The following is a 16,666-nucleotide window of genomic DNA, read 5'->3' as shown; positions in this document are numbered from 1 at the left end:
GGGCAACAGAGTGAAACTCCGTCCCAAAAAGAAAAAGAAAAGAAAAAAAAAAGCACCTCAATAGAAGTTTGGAAGTAGGAGAGAAATTATAGGTTTATTAGAGAACTAGTCCAGGCTATGAAATGTCTGAAAAATACATGTTCCAGAAAGAGAGATAAAAAGTGAAAGGAAAGTATTCAAGACAATTTCCCAGAAATAAAGGTTCAAATGTCAAATGTCTAAATCAAAAGTTTTTTAAGTACCCAGCACAATGAAGGAGAAAAGGCTCATCCCCACGTTCATCATGATGAAATTTCAGAACTCCGAGAATTACCCAGTGGAATGAAGATCTCCAGGAGAAAAGACTTTAATGGTTTCCAGAAAGACAGGCCATAAACAAGAGTTCAAGAATCAGAGTTCCATCAGACATCTCAATAACAATATTACAATTTAGAACACAATAGAACATATGCCTTCCACATTTAAAGGACAGTTGCTGTCCAAATTAGAGCTCTATACACAGCCAAATTATCCAACATGGGAACTCTAGAACAAACACATTTTTTAGGTGTGCAAGATGGGACACTGATTGTTGCCCTTCAATAGCTTTCTTCTTCTTTCTGTCCTCCTCCTCCTTCTTCTTTTTCTTCTTCTTCTCCTTCTCCTTCTCCTTTGCCTTCTGTAGTAAACATGACAAATTCTATCTGGACCCATGAAGATCCAGAATATGTAAAAATTTTCCAACTTTCATTCTAGCTAGATGTGTCCATGTGACTAAGCTCTGGGCCAAAAGTATGTAAGTAGAAGTAATTGATGGTACTCCCCAAAAGTTTTATTAAAAGCTAAAAGCAGGCCCTTTTCCTTCCATTTTTTTTCTCCATAGCTAAAAAGGAGATGGCAGATGGAACCAGAATGGCATTCTTATACTACTGGTGGAAGCTATTTGTTAGGAATGACCAAGGAGCAGGCTAGAAGGAGATTGAGTCCCTGATAATAACAGAACTTCCAAATCAGCTTTGACTACATTTATGTGAGAGAATAAGCTTCTATCTTCTTTTTTCTCATTTAAAAGAAAATTATCAACTTGATCATATAAGTTTAAAGATGTAACCATCTTACTTTGTTACATCTCCATCAAGACAGTTCAGTATTTAGGTTACAGGTATATGACTGAGAGTTCAATTCTCTTTTGTGATAAGCATGGATTATTCGAGCTATCATTCAATATTCACTTTTCAGATACATGAAGCTTGTTGACTCACATTCAAATTCACATTTGCTACTTTTTAAAATCATTTCTCGGGGCCAGGCATGGTGGGTCATGCCTGTAATCCCAGGACTTTGGGAGGCCTAGGTGGGTGGATCACTTGGGCTCAAGAGTTTCAGACCAGCCTGGGCAACATGGTGAAACCCCACCTCTATCAAAAATACAAAAAGTTAGCTGGGTATGGTGGCACACACCTGTGGTCCCAGCTACTCAGGAGGCTGAGATAGGAGGATTGCTTGAGCCAGGGAGGCAGAGGTTGCAGTGAGCCAAGATCGTACCATTGCACTCCAGCCTGGGTGACAGAGTGAGACCCCCTCTCAAAAAAAAATCATTTCTCGGAGGAGCCAAGATGGCCGAATAGGAACAGCTTTGGTCTACAGCTCCCAGCGTAAGCGACGCAGAAGACGGGTGATTTCTGCATTTCCAACTGAGGTACCGGGTTCATCTCACTGGGGAGTGGCAGACAGTAGGCACAGGATAGTGGGTGCAGCGCACTGCACGCGAGCCAAAGCAGGGCGAGGCATCGCCTCACCCGGGAAGCGCAAGGGGTCAGGGAATTCCCTTTCCTAGTAAAAGAAAGGGGTGGCAGATGGCACCTGGAATATTGGGTCACTCCCACCCTAATACTGCGCTTTTCCAATGGGCTTAAAAAACGGCACACCAGGAGATTATATCCCTCACCTGGCTCAGAGGGTCCTATGCCCACGGAGTCTGGCTCACTGCTAGTGCAGCAGTCCGAGATCAAACTACAAGGCAGCAGTGAGGCTGGGGGAGGGGCACCCGCCATTGCCAAGTTAGTTGTTTGATTAGGTAAACAAAGTGGCCAGGAAGCTCGAACTGGGTGGAGCCCACCACAGCTCAAGGAGGCCTGCCTGCCTCTTTAGGCTCCACCTCTGGGGGCAGGGCACAGACAAACAAAAAGACAGCAGTAACCTCTGCAGACTTAAATGTCCCTCTCTGACCACTTTGAAGAGAGTAGTGGTTCTCCCAGCATGCAGCTGGAGATCTGAGAACGGGCAGACTGCCTCCTCAAGTGGGTCCCTGACCCCCGAGTAGCCTAACTGGGAGGCACCCCCCAGTAGGGGCGGACTGACACCTTACACGGCCGGGTACTCCTCTGAGACAAAACTTCCAGAGGAACCATCAGGCAGCAGCATTTGCAGTTCACCAAAATCTGCTGTTCTGCAGCCACCGCTGCTGACACCCAGGCAAACAGGGTCTGGAGTGGACTTCTAGCAAACTCCAACAGACCTGCAGCTGAGGGTCCTGTCTGGTAGAAGGAAAACTAACAAACAGAAAGGACATCCACACCAAAAACCCCTCTGTACGTCACCATCATCAAAGACCAAAGGTAGATAAAACCACAAAGATGGGAAAAAAACAGAGCAGAAAAACAGGAAACTCTAAAAATCAGAGCACCTCTCCTCCTCCAAAGGAACGCAGCTCCTCACCAGCAACAGAACAAAGCTTCGTGGAGAATGACTCTGACGAGTTGAGAAAAGACGGCTTCAGACGATCAAACTACTCCGAACGACAGGAGGAAATTCAAACCAATGGCAAAGAAGTTAAAAGCTTTGAAAAAAAATTAGATGAATGGATAAATAGAATAACCAATGCAGAGACGTCCTTAAAGGACCTGATGGAGCTGAAAACCAAGGCATGAGAGCTACGTGACGAATGCAGAAGCCTCAGTAGCTGATGCAATCAACTGGAAGAAAGGGTATCAGTGATGGAAGATGAAATGAATGAAATGAAGTGAGAAGAGAAGTTTAGAGAAAAAGGAATAAAGAAACAAACAAAGCCTCCAAGAAATATGGGATTATGTGAAAAGACCAAATCTACGTCTGATTGGTGTATCTGAAAGTGACAGGGAGAATGGAATCAAGTTGGAAAACACTCTGCAGGATATTATCCAGCAGAACTTCCCCAATCTAGCAAGGCAGGCCAACATTCAAATGCAAGAAATACAGAGAACGCCACAAAGATATTCCTCAAGAAGAGCAACTCCAAGACACAGAATTGTCAGATTCACCAAAGTTGAAATGAAGGAAAAAATCTTAAGGGCAGCCAGAGGTCGGGTTACCCACAAAGGGAAGGCCATCAGACTAACAGCTGATCTCTCAGCAGAAACTCTACAAGCCAGAAGAGAGTGGGGACCAATATTCAACATTCTTAAAGAAAAGAATTTTCAACCCAGAATTTCATATCCAGCCAAACTAAGCTTCATAACTGAAAGAGAAATAAAATACTTTACAGACAAGCAAATGCTGAGAGATTTTGTCACCACCAGGCCTGCCCTAAAAGAGCTCCTGAAGGAAGCACTAAACATGGAAAGGAACGACTGGTACCACACACTGCAAAAACATGCCAAATCATAAAGACTATCAAGGCTAGGAAGAAACTACATCAACTAATGAGCAAAATAACTAGCTAACATCATAATGACAGGATCAAATTCACACATACCAATACTAACCTTCAATGTAAATGGCCTAATGCTCCAATTAAAAGACACAGACTGGCAAATTGGATAAAGAGTCAAGACCCATCAGTGTGCTGTATTCAGGAAACCCATCTCACGTGCAGAGACACACATAGGCTCAAAATAAAGGGATGGAGAAAGATCTACCAAGCAAATGGAAAACAAAAAAAGGCAGGGGTTGCAATCCTAGTCTCTGATAAAACAGACTTTAAACCAACAAAGATCAAAAGAGACAAAGAAGGCCATTACATAATGGTAAAGGGATCAATTCAACAAGAAGAGCTAACTATCCTAAATATATATGCACCCAATACAGGAGCACCCAGATTCATAAAGCAAGTCCTTAGTGACCTACAAAGAGACTTAGACTCCCACACAATAATAATGGGAGACTTTAACACCCCACTGTCAACACTGGAAAGATCAACGAGACAGAAAGTTAACAAGGATACCCAGGAATTCAACTCAGCTCTGCACCAAGCAGACCTAATAGACATCTACAGAACTCTCCACCCCAAATCAACAGAATATACATTCTTTTCAGCACCACACCACACCTATTCCAAAATTGACCACATAGTTGGAAGTAAAGCACTCCTCAGCAAATGTAAAAGAATAGAAATTATAACAAACTGTCTCTCAGACCACAGTGCAAACAAACTAGAACTCAGGATTAAGAAACTCACTCAAAATCGCTCAACTACATGGAAACTGAACAACCTGCTCCAGAATGACTACTGGGTACATAACGAAATGAAGGCAGAAATTAAGATGTTCTTTGAAACCAACGAGAACAAAGACACAACATACCAGAATCTCTGGGACACATTCAAAGCAGTGTGTAGAGGGAAATTTATACCACTAAATGCCCACAAGAGAAAGCAGGAAAGATCCAAAATTGACACCCTAACATCACAAATAAAAGAACTAGAAAAGCAAGAGCAAACACATTCAAAAGCTAGCAGAAGGCAAGAAATAACTAAGATCAGAGCAGAACTGAAGGAAATAGAGACATAAAAATCCCTTCAAAAAATCAATGAATCCAGGAGCTGGTTTTTTGAAAAGATCAACAAAATTGATAGACCGCTAGCAAGACTAATAAAGAAGAAAAGAGAGAAGAATCAAATAGATGCAATAAAAAATGATAAAGGGGATATCACCACCGATCCCACGGAAATACAAACTACCATCAGAGAAAACTATAAACACCTCTACGCAAATAAACTAGGAAATCTAGAAGAAATGGATAAATTCCTCGACACATACATCCTCCCAAGACTAAACCAGGAAGAAGCTGAATCTCTGAATACACCAATAATAGGCTCTGAAATTGAGGCAATAATCAATAGCTTACCAACCAAAAAAAGTCCAGGACCAGATGGATGCACAGCCGAATTCTACCAGAGGTACAAAGAGGAGCTGGTACCATTCCTTCTGAAACTATTCCAATCAATAGAAAAACAGGGAATCCTCCCTAACTCATTTTATGAGGCCAGCATCATCCTGATACCAAAGCCTGGCAGAGACACAACCAAAAAAGAGAATTTTAGACCAATATCTTCGATGAACATCGATGCAAAAATCCTCAATAAAATACTGGCAAACTGAATCCAGCAGCACATCAAAAAGCTTATCCACCATGATCAAGTCGGCTTCATCCCTGGGATGCAAGGCTGGTTCAATATACGCAAATCAATAAATGCAATCCAGCATATAAACAGAACCAAAGACAAAAACCACATGATTATCTCAATAGATGCAGAAAAGGCTTTTGACAAAATTCAACAAGGCTTCATGCTAAAAACTCTCAATAAATTAGGTATTGATGGGTCATATCTCAAAATAGTAAGAGCTATCTATGACAAACCCACAGCCAATATCATACTGAATGGGCAAAAACTGGAAGCATTCCCTTTGAAAACTGGCACAAGACAGGGATGCCCCCTCTCACCACTCCTATTGAACATAGGGTTGGATGTTCTCGCCAGGGCAATCAGGCAGGAGAAGGAAATGAAGGGCATTCAATTAGGAAAAGAGGAAGTCAAATTGTCCCTGTTTGCAGATGACATGATTGTATATCTAGAAAACCCCATCGTCTCAGCCCAAAATCTCCTCAAGCTGATAAGCACCTTCAGCAAATTCTCAGGATACAAAATCAATGCACAAAAATCACAAGCATTCTTACACACCAATAACAGACAAACAGAGAGCCAAATCACGAGTGAACTCCCATTCACAATTGCTTCAAAGAGAAGAAAATACCTAGGAATCCAACTTACAAGGGACACGAAGGACCTCTTCAAGGACAACTACAAACCACTGCTCAATGAAATAAAAGAGGATACAAACAAATGGAAGAACATTCCATGCTCATGGGTAGGAAGGATCAATATCATGAAAATGGCCATACTGCCCAAGGTAATTTATAGATTCAATGCCATCCCCATCAAGCTACCAATGATGTTCTTCACAGAATTGGAAAAACTACTTTAAAGTTCATATGGAACCAAAAAAGAGCCCACATCGCCAAGTCAATCCTAAGCCAAAAGAACAAAGCTGGAGGCATCACGCTACCTGACTTCAAACTATACTACAAGGCTACAGTAACCGAAACAGCATGGTACTGGTACCAAAACAGAGATATAGATCAATGGAACACAACAGAGCCCTCAGAAATAATGCCGCGTATCTACCACTATCTGATCTTTGAGAAACCTGACAAAAACAAGCAATGGGGAAAGGATTGCCTATTTAATAAATGGTGCTGGGAAAACTGGCTAGCCATATGTAGAAAGCTGAAACTGGATCCCTTCCTCACACCTTATACAAAAATTAATTCAAGATGGATTAAAGACTTAAATGTTAGACCTAAAACCATAAAACCCCTAGAAGAAAACCTAGGCAATACCATTCAGGACATAGGCATGGACAAGGACTTCATGTCTAAAACACCAAAAGCAATGGCAACAAAAGACAAAATTGACAAATGGGATCTAATTCAACTAAAGAGCTTCTGCACAGCAAAAGAAACTACCATCAGAGTGAACAGGCAACCTACAGAATGGGAGAAAATTTTTGCAACCTACTCATCTGACAAAGGGCTAATATACAGAATCTACAATGAACTCAAACAAGTTTACAAGAAAAAAACAAACAACCCCATCAACAAGTGGGCGAAGGATATGAACAGACACTTCTCAAAAGAAGACATTTATGCAGACAAAAAAACACATGAAAAAATGCTCATCATCACTGGCCATCAGAGAAATGCAAATCCAAATCACAATGAGATACCATCTCACACCAGTTAGAATGGAGATCATTAAAAAGTCAGGAAACAACAGGTGCTGGAAAGGATGTGGGGAATAGGAACACTTTGACACTGTTGGTGGGACTGTAAACTAGTTCAACCATTGTGGAAGTCAGTGTGGCGATTCCTCAGGGATCTAGAACTAGAAATACCATTTGACCCAGCCATCCCATTACTGGGTATATACCCAAAGGACTATAAATCATGCTGCTATAAAGACACATGCACACGTATGTTTATTGCGGCACTATTCACGATAGCAAAGACTTGGAACCAACCTAAATGTCCAACAATGATAGACTGGATTAAGAAAATGTGGCATATATACATCATGGAATACTATGCAGCCACAAAAAATGGTGAGTTCATGTCCTTTGTAGGGACATGGATGAAACTGGAAACCATCATTCTCAGCAAACTATCGCAAGGACAAAAAACCAAACACCGCGTGTTCTCACTCATAGGTGGGAACTGAACAATGAGAACACATGGACACAGGAAGGGGAACATCACACATCGGGGACTGTTGTGGGGTGGGGGGCGGGGGGAGGGATAGCATTAGGAGATATACCTAATGCTAAATGACGAGTTAATGGGTGCAGCACACCAAAATGGCACATGTATACATATGTAACAAACCTGAACGTTGTGCACATGTACCCTAAGACTTAAAGTATAATGATAGTAAAATTTAAAAAATAATAATAAAAAAAGAAAATTTTACAGGGGAAAAAAATCATTTCTCCTCATTTGTGGCATTAAGCCATATTGCTTATAATATGAAGAGCTGTTGACATCTTTCCTACCCATAAACATGACCATATGACCACCACTTATTCATATTTTCATGCATCCAAGTGCATAAAAAGGCAGTAAGTACATTTCTTAGAATATACCATTGAAAGCAGATTTTAAATCTACCTTGTTTTCTTAACTTCTGTTGGTTTTCTCCCACAGTTAAGGAAAGGAATAGTAATTTTTCATTTCATTCTAATCACACTAGTAATTTTTCACACTAATACAATGTCTAATATATTCCCACTGTATTAATCTGTTCTCACACAACTATGAAGAAATACCCGAGACTGGGTAATTTAAAAAGGAAAGAGGTTTAATTGACTCACAGTTCTGCATTGCTGGGCAGGCCTCAGGAAACTTACAATCATGGCGGAAGGCAAAGGAGAAGTAGGCACCTTTTTCACAGGGTGGCAACGGAGAGTGAGTGCAAGCAGGAGTAATGCCAGACACATATAAAACCATCAGATCTCGTGAGATTCACTCATTATCATGAGAACAGCATGGGGGAAACCGCCCCCATGATCCAATTACCTCCTTGATACATGGGGATTACGGGGGCTACAATTCAAGGTGAGATTTGGGTGGGGACACAGAGCCAAACCATGTCACACACCAAAGAAAAGTAGGCTATGGTGCACAGCTGTTAAGTTTCCATAAAATCAGGGAAGACCATGAACATTTCAGAAGAGCACTCTTACTAAAGTTTATATTTGAATGACTGGCTGGAAATGCATCGATGTTCAGGGCTTCACCTGCTCTAAAAGTGCACACGTCATATGCCCACACTGTGTCTATCCCCTCCCTGGTTACATGGTCTGGGGTCCAGTGGGGGAAAGGGAACCGGCAAGCAATGACTCTGGCATCATCCTCAAGTTCAAGTTTCTTCTCCAACTGCAGCATCATCTGAGAGGCACACCAAAAATAACAGTGTTTGAGTACTATGAAAAAGTAACTGCCCACAAATCTGAAATATAAAATTTGGCAGAGCCACGCACACTTTCTTGCCAACCATGATACTTGGAATACCAAACTAGCCACGGATTTAATTCACAACCAACTGCTGTGAATCTTTCCTTTGCAGCTGTTATTACTGTGTTATTAATGTGTCCATCGCCATTACCAATGTCTACCAGGGATCCTCCTCTGCATAGCAACATTTTCACATTTTTTATCTGCTTTGTAGTTGCAGGTACAAAAGGCAAACAGACTTTTGAGAGGACTGGTGCTATAAATGGCATAGCTACAGCATACAGCCACCAGAGTCCCGCCCACAATCTCAATAAATAAAAACCCCTAGTTGCTTTTCTTCAAACGGTTGGCTTCAAAAGTCGAAGGTAGAATACGTCTTGACTGACTTTCTTCTTTAGGTGTTTCTAGGGATGTACCTCCCCCCACTCTTTTGGGAGTTTCTATCTTCTTTAAGCCACCATTACTTTGGGTTTCTGTCACTGTAGCCAACCTTATCCTGGCTAATCCTACCTAATGCACAAGTTTTTGAAGGTTTTCTTTGCAAATTATTAAGTTTTATAAATATGGATATAATATGTATATATGATATTTGTGGATTGCATCATTTAAATCTTCTGTATACTTTTGTTTTGTCTTCTTGATATGCAAATTATGAAAGAAGTTTATTAAAGAGTGACACTATGATGGTGGCTTTACCAATTTCTTATATTTTGGGGAAGATTTTGCTGTGTGTACACAAAACCATTATAAAATAGTCCTTTGCCCCATTTTAAACTTTGAGTTTTGATTTTTTCTGATAATACTATATTTGGTTTCTTACATTTTTATTTTTCTGCTGTGTCCTTCCCCACTTATTTATTTTCAAACTTCAGTTGTCACTTGCTTGAGTATTGCAGAATTGATCTCAGAGGATTCTGAAGGCTGATTTTTTTTTTTTTTTTTTTTTGAGATGGAGTCTTGCTCTGTCGCCCAGGCTGGAGTGCAGTGGCGCCATCTCAGCTCACTGCCAGCTCTGCCTCCGGGGTTCATGCCATTCTCCTGCCTCAGCCTCCCAGGTAGCTGGGACTACAGGCACCTGCCACCACGCCCAGATAATTTTTTTGTATTTTTAGTGGAGACGGGTTTCACTGTGTTACCCAGGATGGTTTTGATCTCCTGACCTCATGATCCACCCACCTCGGCCTCCCAAAGTGCTGGGATTACAGGTGTGAGCCACTGCGCCCGGCCAGGCTGATTTTTTTGAGGGATGCTAGACCTGGGAAATTGCCGTCAGCCTCACTCACTCTCATGGTAAGCATTCAGAAAATGTTGGGATTATTTTGCCTCTGATTTATGGGCAGTTATATAGCTCAGGTCTCTAGAATAGCCAGGTTGTGAGGCAATAGGCAGGGGTTGAAAAAAGAAGGAGATGAAAATCCTGTGAGAATGGTAAGGTGAGATTCCCTTGTGTAGCAGAATCTTCACTCAGTGCTGTTGATAATAAACACAATTCTATTTCCCTATGGAAATCTTTGGTGACTGGCAAGTCCACACCACCATTAGGTAGCATGTTATGTCATATCCTGCCTTTGTGCAACTGAGTCCATAAGTTTCCACATTATTTCCTATAAAAAACATTATATCCTTTAATAACATTGGCATTTTTTCCACCAATCACATCATCATTTTGTTAAGAAAGTCACCAGGTATGTCTTTTGCAGAGAACATGAAGCTAATTGCTGGATTTTTTTTTTTTTCCTGTAGTATTACCACATAGTTACCATACCATTTAAAAAATATCTTGCTCATTCTTGGACAGCTCTGTTGAGATCTTTAATATGTTCTCATAAAGTATTTATTACTTCTCATTCATCACATTGAACATTTCTATGTGCCAGGTATGTATCAGTGAATAAAACAGAAAAAAAAATCCCTGTTTATACTACGGTGAATCGGGGGAAAAGATGTTGACTAAGAGAAAGATAATAAACATGGTAAATAAATATATTATATGTTAGAAGCTGATAAGTACTATGAAGGAAAAAACAGAGCAAGGTGAGAAGTGAGACATATAGTCACAAATTGCAACTTTACATTAGTAGTCAGGATAAATGTTTTGGTTATTGTTGTGTAATGAACTACCCCAAGACTTTAATGGCTCAAAGCAACAACCGTTTTATTATATCACATGATTTTGTGGGTCAGGAATTTGGCTAGGGCTTAACTGTGCAATTCTTCTGTTCTACCTGGTGTCAACTGGTGGCTAAGCTGGGCTGCAAGATCCAACATGACTTCACTGGTCCAAGAGGGTTCAAGATGACTTCACTCACATGCCTGGACTTGACAGGGAGGACTAGAAGCCTAGGCTCAGCTGGGACCCTCTCCTTCCTCCATGGAGTGTCAGGATGTCTCCAGGTGGTTTCTAAGCACAGTATCAGACTTCTTACAAGGAAACTCAGGATTCTAAGGGTCCCAGGTGGAAATTGCTAGTCTCAAAGCTAAGTCTGCCAAACTCTATTGGTCCCAGCAGTCATACACCATCCATTATTCAAGGTGATGGGATATGGATTTTTACCTTGATAGGAGAAATGTCAAAAATTTCGTGGCTACACCTTCACCTAGTAGGCATCATTAGGAAGTGACATCTCACTAAAGACTTGAAGAAGGTGAGAGAATTGGCCAGGGGATATTTGGGAGAATAGAGTTGCAGAGAGAAAACAACAGGGCAACATTCCCTAGTCAGGATTGTGTCAGGCATTTCAATGTGACTGAAATAGAATGCGCAGGGGAAGAATATTAAAAGGAATATGAGAGAGAATGGGGAGGGGATGGATTCCCAGCAGATCCTGTGAGTCTTGTAGCCATTTAAGGACTTTGGATTTTACTATGAGTGAATGGTGGATCACTGAGAATTGAACAGAGGTATGACATATGACTTATCTTTTAAAAGGATTATTCTAGCTGATATGTTAATAGTCTGTTGCAGTAATTTAAGCAAGAGATCACACTTGCTTAGACAAGCATAGTAGAAATAGAGGTAGTGATGAGTGATTGGATTCTGGATTTATTAACAATTTGAAGGTTGATATAGGATTTTTAATAGCTTGAATGTGGAATGTGTATGATCAAGGGAAAAGTAGAGAATGCTTGCAAATATTTTAGCCATACCTGGCCGGGTGCATGGTTCATGCTTGTAATCCCAGCACTTTGGGAGGCCAAGGTGGGCAGATCATTTGAGGTCAGGAGTTTGAGACCAGCCTGACCAACATGGTGAAACCCCGTCTCTACAAAAACTACAAAAAAATTAGCCGGGCATGGTGTCGCGTTCCTATAGTCTCACCTACTCCGGAGGCTGAGGCAGAAGCACTTGAACCCAGGAGGTGGAGGTTGCAGTAAGCCCAGATCACGCCACTGCACTCCAGCCTGGGTGACAGAGACTCATTCTCAAAAAAAAAAAAAAAAAAAAAAAAAAAAGTAGCCATAGCAGCTGGAAGAATTAATTTACAATCATCTAAATAAAGAAAATTCCAGATAGAGTAAGTTTAAGAGAAAAATTGAGGATTCTGTTTTGGACATGTTAAATTTGGGATGGATGTTAGCTATCCTAGCAGAGATGTCAAGCAGGAGCAAGGAAGAGAGAAGAGTGTGGAATTCAGAAGACACTCTTGACTGAAGATATTAAAAATATGACAGGTGTTCCATGTTCTTAAAGGCATAGACTGGATGAGATCACAGAGAGGCTGTGGTATATTTCAGCATTAAGAGGGTGGAAGAAAATGGAATATCAGAATAGAGATGAAAAGAAGTACTGAATGAGGAAGGAGGAAAACAAAGAGTGTAATGAAATGGGGGGTCAAATCAAGAAAGTATTTCAATGAAAAAAGTGCCTCATCAAATTATGTCAAACTCTGCTCATAGGTCAAATAAGATGAGAATTAGCAATTGGATATTGGAATCAACAGCACACACGTCATTGGCGACCTTGACAAGAGAGGAACTGGGGACAAAGAATACGGATAACTCTTTCAAAGAATTTTTGCTGGGAAAAATTCAGCAGAGTGGAAAAAACTGCAAGATAAGAGAAAGAGGGAAGAATTGATGGACAATGTTCTTGAATAAACAGATGGCTTGAGTCTAGAGCAAAATGAAGAAAACGGCTTTAGATGGGAGCTGTAGTGTAGTAACATGGGGAAGATAGAATCTACGAGTGCAGACTCAAGAACATTGGTTTTAGTAGATCTAATGCTAGGAACATGTGAAAATTCTAATTGTTGAAAGAAGAAACAATGGTGTCAGCTGGATATGAGGATCGAGGAAGAGGTGCTGCTTGGTTTGCAGAGAAAGGGGAAGGTGTAAACTATCATAGGAAAATGGGTGACTGAATAGATCAGGGAGTGGTATGGTTTGACTCTGTGTCCCCACCCAAATCTCATCTCGAATTGTAATCCCCACGTGCCAAGGGAGGGACCTATAATCCTCATGTATCAAGGGAGGAAGGTAGTTGGATCATGGGGCAGTTTCCCCCATCCTGTTCTTGTCATAGTGAGTGAGTTCTCATGATATCTGATGGTTTTATAAGTGTTTGACTGTTCTTCCTTCGTGCTCTCTCTCCTGCCACCTTGTGCAGAAAGTACCTGCTTCCCCTTCCACCATGATTTTAAGTTTCCTGAGGCCTCCCCAGCCATGCAGAACTGTGAGTCAATTAAACCTCTTTCCTTTATAAAGTACCCAGTCTCAGGGAAGTTCTTTATAGCAGTGTGAAAACAGATTAATACAGGGAGATATACAGCATAACTGCTGGCAACATTAAGAGCCACTTGAGGTTGCAAACTACAAATCCTAAGCCCTGTACCAACTGAATGGACACCTACCTTGGCCAAGGGGACCCCAGAAAAGCCTTAAAGCAGTTCCCAGCTAAGATGGGACAGGAGTTTGGACATACCTCGTTATACCCTCTCCCTTTTGCAGTTTAGACACAATTCACCAGCATTAGTAAAATAGAGATCATAAGACTGACAGAACAGACTCTTCGTAGCAATAAGATACCAAATCATAAACAGGACCTAAGGCCATGTCAGGCAAGGGTTAAGTCATGCACCCCACATTTCCAAGAATAAACTATGTTCTAATGGCCACAAGGTTTTTTTCTCTAGCAGCTAAACAAGCACTGGCCTTGATAAGCAATATTAAAACAATTGCAGCTGATCCATTGCCAGACGCTGACTGAACCCCTGTTCCACCAGCCATAAGCACCGCTTTTATCAAACAGGAGACAATTTCAGAAACTTTCTCCATGTAAAAAGACCACCAACTGGACCATGGGCTGGTTCTGGATGGTTTAGAGAGGTTGTGCACTTGCATGCCTTCATGTCCTGAAAAGACCTTAAGTCCCCATCCCAAAGTGAACATGGGCCACATATTACATGTATGTTTGTTCAATAAAAATCTCAGGACCACCTTCATGAACATTCATAGCTCCTCCAGTAATTTGAATACATATGTTTAGCCAACTGTTTTGCATAAAGCTCTTACCCCAACTCCACCTTCTTTGAAGAGCTTGTCTCTGATCTTGGCCTGAGGCATGCTTCCCAGCCTGTGGGATGGCAACTGTAATCCTTTATAGAAAATAAAAGTCTTCTTTTTTTTTAAATTATATATTGTGTGTGTTTTTTTTTTTTTTTTTAATGTTTATAAAGTTCATGGCCATGAATTTAAAGTAGGACCAGTAAGCAGTTTTGTTTCTTCCTTCAGCCATTTTCAGCTGCACTGGTGCAGGTAAAGGATAGATCTAGAGTTGGATTTAACTAAGGTTGTGGTTTTGCCAAAGTAGTATGACAAAGTGAGAGAGGGCAAGGTTGAGGGCATATGCATGTAAATAATTTTATTTTTGGAGACAGGGTCTCATTGTATCACCCAGGAGGCTGGAGTGCAGTGGTGCAATCTCAGATCTTGGCTCACTGCAACCTCAACCTCCCGGGCTCAAGCGATTCTCCCACCTCAGCCCTCTGAGTAGCTGAGGCTACAGGTCTATGCCACCATGCCCAGCTAATTGTTTTGTATTTTTTTGTAAAGATGAGGTTTCACCATGTTTCCCAGGCTGGTCTCAAACTCCTGAGCTAAGGTGTTCTGCCCACTTCGGCCTCTCAAAATGCTGGGATTACAGGCGTGAGCCACCATGCCCAGGCACAAGGAAATAATTATAATGATCAAATGGCAGGTAATTTGGCAAGAAAGTGAAGAGAGGACATCAAGAGGACAAGGGGCAGTGAAAAGTGGTAGATGAGTAGACTGGAATCCCCATGGAATAGGAAAACTGTTAAAGTCAGGATACTAGAGGAAGTGAAGTGGAAAGGAAGGTGGATGAGGTGGTGATCAGAGAGTGAGATGTACAAGGCCAAAATTATAGAGGTTGCAGCCGTTGTAATGACAAGGTTAGACTGTGACTATGAGTGCTAGAAGTAGGGTCGGGAGGAGTTTAAGGTGTTTAAAAGATCATTTATGTATTTATTGAAATCACCTAGAATATCAAAGTAGTAGTTTTGGTAAGATTAACGAGCCAGACTCTAAAATGATCATGAAATGAGAGGGAATGGGTGATAGAATGAAGGTCTCCTCCTCCCATTTTATCTGTTGCTGCTATCTGTTGATAGGTTTTTCTCTCTTATCAACAGACTGAACATTGGCATTTTGCATCTTATGTACTTTTTCCCTACTGGAAGAAAATCTCAACTCTGGGGATCAGCAGTCTTTATCAAAATCCTAAGGCTCTCCTATGTCTCCTGATGTTTCAAATGTCGTTCACAAAGGCCCAGACTTCCTGTTTTCGGAACGCACCCCAGTTCTATAAGGAGTACCTTCAGCCTCAGAACAGTCACCTGATTCATTGGCTCTGGAGCCTACTTTTGTCAGAGGATCCACCCTATTTTCTCATAGTACAAACTTCTCTCACCAACAGCCACTTCCATTACCCTGAAGTCAAAAGCAGAAAGATAAGACACCTGCTCAGTTTGCTTATCACCAGCAATGCCATGGCAGAGTCTTAAGCACGACAGGCATGTTTACTAGATTAATGCATTAGGAAGACCATTCTGGTTACATTTTGGAAAACAGCTTAGAGGAGCAAGAATGGAGGCAGGGAGACAAACTAGGTGGCTACTGCTATAATCTAGGTTGAGACAGCTTACCTAGATTGATCTAGGCTGATGGCTGTGGAAAACAGGATAAAGACATTCCAAATTAATTCTAGTTTCCAGAACTCATGTTAATCTTTCTCATCTGGGGATTTGCAGTTAAACCTTCTGCTTAGAAAATTCTTCCTCATTGTTCAATTTCCACCTATGAGTAAGAACACGCGGTGTTTGGTTTTCTGTTCGTGTTTAGTTTGCTAAGAATGATGGTTTCCAGATTCATCAACGTCCCTGCAAAGGACATGAATTCATCCTTCTTTATGGCTATATTCCATGGTGTATATGTGCCACATTTTCTTTATCCAGTCTATCATTGATGGGCATTTGGGTTGTTCCAAGTCTTTGCTATCGTGAATAGTGCTGCAATAAGCATACATGTGCATGTATATTTAAAAAATGATTTATAATCTTTTCAGTATATGCCCAGTAATGGGATTGCTGGGTCAAATGACATTTCAGGTTCTAGATCCTTGAGGAATCGCCACACTTTCTTCCACAATGGTTGAACACATGGACACATGGAGGGGAACCTCACACACAGGGTCTTGTCGTGGGGTGGGGGGCTAGGAGAGGGATAGCTTTAGGAGAAATACCTAATGTAGATGACGGGTTGATGGGTGCAGCAAACCACCATGGCACATGTATACCCATGTAACAAAACTTCACATTCTGCACATGTATCCCTGAACTTAAAC

General features: G+C 41.2%; 1 pseudogene; it reads right to left on the bottom strand.

Moving 5' to 3' along the window:
- Window positions 1-8,070: 8,070 nt before the first annotated feature.
- LOC100613914 (ATP synthase subunit C lysine N-methyltransferase-like) lies at window positions 8,071-14,367 on the bottom strand (annotated as a pseudogene).
- Between the last annotated feature and the right edge of the window lie 2,299 nt (window positions 14,368-16,666).

The sequence above is a fragment of the Pan troglodytes genome, chromosome 10 (assembly GCF_028858775.2).
Source record: "Pan troglodytes isolate AG18354 chromosome 10, NHGRI_mPanTro3-v2.0_pri, whole genome shotgun sequence".
In the NCBI taxonomy this organism is placed as follows: Eukaryota; Metazoa; Chordata; class Mammalia; order Primates; family Hominidae; genus Pan; species Pan troglodytes.
Note: the sequence above shows the minus strand (reverse complement) of the source record. Positions and strands in the feature narration are given on the sequence as shown.